Consider the following 4489-nt stretch of genomic DNA (forward strand, 5'->3'; position numbering starts at 1 on the left):
AATAAAATAGGATGCTATTTTGATAATGATAATTAAAGTATATGTGTATTTGTATGTAATATGGATTGTAGGTGTGTATAATGAGAATGTTGTTATTGTAAGATGCTATTATTGGGAAAAAAACAAATAAAGTAGGATGCTATTATTGAGAATACTATTTTTTTGTATAAAAAACAAATAAAGTAGGACTGCAAAAAAAAAAAAAAAATGAAAATAAAAATAAAGTAGGATTCTATGTATTATGTATTTATAATAAAAATTGTATCTATATATCTTATAATTTTGTAGGAAACGGTATCGATATGGCTCTTGTTTTTGTACCTCATGGTTGTTGTGATGGGTCGTAGACATCGGGGTGATGGAGCTGAGGACCCACATTTCCCAAACAGTAGAGGTGCTGGTCATCATGAGTTTGATGGTAAGTCTTATTAAGAATTTTTATTTACTATTTTTATTTAGTTATTTTAAAATACCGTTTATAATAATTTTTAATTATATTTGTAGCTATGCCACACAGGAGAATGTAAGGAAAAGCGAAAAACCTTAAGCTTGAAAGACCGCTCTTATAGAATAAGGGCAAACCGATTGACATGGACTATGATACGGATATGACATATGATCCCGTAAGAGAGCCGAAGAACATATTTGCATGCGAAGTTGGGAAAATAATGCGGCGGATGATCCTTTTTGATAAATAGGCATAAAAAACAAATTTCCCCTGCGATAAAGGATACAGTAAAAAAACTTTTAGAGGTAACTTATTTATATAAAATATTTTATATGATCCTGTCCTTGACTCGCCGAGTTGTATGAACAACTCGTCGAGTTCATCTTCATCCTTAAGAAGATTACCTTGGACTCGCTGAGTCTGCTCATGCACTCGCCGAGTCCCATGAACTTCTAGAACAATAGCTTAGTCCAGAACATTGGGTCACTCCCCGGGACCCCCCCTAAAGCCTTTCCACACTCAACTGGTTCCTTATGACCCTAAACTAATATGGGACAGAAGCCTAGGACTCGCTGAGTCCAAGAATGGACTCGTCGAGTTGGTCACATCCACTCGCTAAATCTTCGATTTCTGATGTACAACCCTTGATCAAAAGATAGAACTATGCTTCTACAATCGATCTAGCACGTAAAGTTACAACCTTTACATGTTTCCATGGGACTTTGAGCTCAAAAGGTCCTTAAACAAGCTCTTTCAATGCATGGGGCCTTCTTTGAGTGCAAGAGCCACTCCGTTCTGCCTTGTAATCCCTCTAAGGAGCTAGATCCGAAACATCAACTCCAAACCATGCTTGCAATCATGGTTGGTGACCAAAATGGCTTAGAAAAGCCCTAAAACTCCACAAAATGGGATCTAACAAATGAACTAACAAGGTATAGACTTTATACCTTTTGAAGACTACAAATGATGCCCAAAATCAGATCCTTCTAGATTCCTCTTGATCGTTTAATCTTTTCCTTCCTTCCTTGGTTCACAAAAGCACCAAAATCACTCCAAATGCCTTCGATTCCTTCAATAACGGCTAGGGTTTGCTATGGGGGTCTTCTGGGAGCAAATGGGACGAAGGAGGCCGAGTTAATGTGTTTAAATAGGGTGCAAACCCTCATATTAGGGTTTTTATCCAAACAGGACCTACTCGCCGAGTCCGGGACCCGACTCGTCGAGTCCACAACTTAAACCCTGCGTCTCATCCCGCTTCTACTCGGCAAGTTGGTCCTTCAACTCGCCGAGTCCAAGGCCAAAAAATGCAAAATTATTAATAAAAGAATACGTACCAACAACCAGGTGCTACACAATACTTGCTATATGAAGGTAATGTATGATATTTGTAATTATTGTTTTTAAATATAATCTAATTTTTAATGTTAAACAGAACCTGAAGAGAGTGGAAACATTTCGCAAGGCTCACATCGATAGGAATGATGTATTTGTTAGTGTCAAGGCAGAACAACAATACGTAAGTATTTAATTATAAATTTATCATATAATTAAGTGTTTATTTACACTTAATTGTTAATCACTTTTAGAAAACACAGAATCGGTTAGTAGAAGAGCTCTTAGAACAAACGCAAGGGCCAGAAGGTCAAAGAGAGTTAATACCTGCTTAAGAAAGAGCTACTTTTGAGATAGTATTAGGTGAATGACGTGGTCATATCAGAGGCATCGACCGTAAGCCTTATGCTATCCCGCCAATTGCACAACCATCACAGCCACCACCACAGTCAACACAACCATCACAGGTAAAACAAGATTATTTAATTTCAATAAATGCATGTTGATTTGATATTTTTCGTTTATGGTGGTTATTTGCTAAAAGCTTTGGTAATTGGTTTTTTGTCCCAAGGGCAAAAAATAGCAATGTACTTTGGTTTTCTGTCCCTAATTTAAAAATAACAATGGACTTTGGCATCAACAAATGCATGTCGATTTGGTAATTGTGGTTTTGTCCCATGTGCAAGAAATAGCTATGTACTTTTGGTAGTTCTTGTACTTAAGTGCAAGAAATAACAATGTACTCTAGTTTTTTTTTTGTATTTAAGGTTATTTAGCACAAAAAGAGTAGATTATTTAACTTCAAAGTCTCATGTATCTATATAATGATCAATAAATGTCTGTTGATTTGATAATTTGTGTTTATGTTTAAAGTGTAAGAAATAACAATGTACTTTGGTTTTTTGTCCCTAGTTTAAAAATAACAATGTACTTTGGCATCAATAAATGCATTTTGATTTAGTAATTGTGTTTATGTTTTAAGTGCAAGAAATAGAAATTTCCTTTGGTCTTTGTCCCTAGTTTAAAAATAGCAATATACTTAGACATAAATAAATCCATGTTGATTTTATTTGATAATTTAACTTATAAGTTTATATATGTTGTTATTTATTATGTAGTTGGAAAATCTTCAAGCAATGCCCAACGATCCGGCGTGTAGGGATGAACTTTATGTGTTTTTTCGAACGGGGAAAGATCAAGGAGGAAATGACAGGAGCGGAGGTGATGGTTCGTCAAATAATTAGTTTATATTTTGTATGTTCGACTTGTTGTGACATTTTCGTACTAGCTTGTTGTAATTATAAAACTTAAGTTGTTTATTATTGTATGAAATTAATTATATATAATATGGTTACACTATTTAGTACCTAATTCGATATTCTGTAACTTTTTTTGCATTTAATCTCGTTATGTATCGGGATTTGTGCACCAAAATCGTTGATTTAAAAGAAAGTTTAAAAAATGAAAAATGTTATTACCGGCGACAGGTAGAATTACCGGAGACATTTTGATCAATAGCGACGGGGCGATAGTGGCGACGTTTCACCGCTATTACCTTTATCAACGACTTTAGTCGTTGCTATTACCCTTTTTCTTGTAGTGTTTGATCACGAAACAGACAATACTATATAACTACTATCGTAAAAATTCCAACTAGGTCCCGATTAATCTTGGACTATTCCATACCCAACGTGTTGCTATTTAAGGTATTAGGACCTATAGCAGTGACAACCGTCACCACTAAAGATCTATATTTTTTAGTGATAGTGATTAATCTTTGGATATACAATGAGTGAAACATTAATAAGTGATTAAATTTATAACATTTTGAAAAACTTATATCTCAACATAAACTATTTGAGGAATCTTTAATGTTGTGTTAATCATTTTAACCTATCTTGTTATGATATAATGGTAATTACGAACTTTGTTATGATATTAGTCACATTTAGTTTTTAAACTCAATGAATTAGTAATTTACGGTCCTGATTAATCATCACCTAGCTTACTAATTTTTTAACATCAATCCACCAATGTCACACCCCGAAAACCAAAGGCGGAAACATTTCCGGGGTTGACTCCACGTTGAGTATCAAATCCAATGCACATAGTAAGTAAAGTAAAACAACCATTACATTAAATAAAGAAAAGTTTTACAGTTGTTTCAAAAGTAAAGTTTGTACAGTTGTGATACATAGTGTGTGTATATATATATATATATATATATATATATATATATATATATATATATATATATATATATATATATATATATATATATATATATATATATATGAGCAAAATGAAACAGGTCTTCTGAGTACTCCGTCTTCGGACAAAAAGGATCTTCGGGTACCTGTTCTAACGCTGACCTGAGAACACAAGCGGTTTAAAAATCAGCATAACGTTGGTGAGTTCATAAGTGGTTTTTGTTTGTGAAAATGTTCAAGTTTCCTTTCTGTTTCTGAAATGTTATACACACCAAGAAAATCCCAGATTTTCTTTAATAGGTTGGTTATCGTTTGTTAACATGAAAAGTAAAGTTGTACACTGAAAAACATGTTTTCTCTTGTAAAGATGTATAGTTGGGTTATCTGGATTGACATACTTTTCTGGTTATGTAAACGTTTCCCCAAGAAAGTCCCATACTTTCCTGAATGTTGGTTATCAATGTAAAAGATGTATTCCTATTAGACCTAGTTATGTACA

At 33.7% G+C, this 4489-nt stretch overlaps 1 long non-coding RNA gene across 3 annotated transcripts; it reads left to right on the forward strand.

The window, feature by feature from the left end:
* The first annotated feature begins 288 nt into the window (after positions 1-288).
* Positions 289-3063, forward strand: LOC145012290 (uncharacterized). Of its 3 annotated transcripts, none has more exons than XR_013664440.1 (5): positions 289-418; positions 505-1819; positions 1881-1964; positions 2035-2247; positions 2899-3063. It is a non-coding gene; the product is annotated as an uncharacterized LOC145012290 (long non-coding RNA). The 3 variants fall into 3 exon arrangements; XR_013664442.1 differs by having other exon boundaries at positions 2044-2247; XR_013664441.1 differs by having other exon boundaries at positions 505-1964; positions 2044-2247.
* Positions 3064-4489: the final 1426 nt, after the last annotated feature.

The sequence above is a fragment of the Lactuca saligna genome, chromosome 8 (assembly GCF_052625555.1).
Source record: "Lactuca saligna cultivar CGN05327 chromosome 8, ASM5262555v1, whole genome shotgun sequence".
In the NCBI taxonomy this organism is placed as follows: Eukaryota; Viridiplantae; Streptophyta; class Magnoliopsida; order Asterales; family Asteraceae; genus Lactuca; species Lactuca saligna.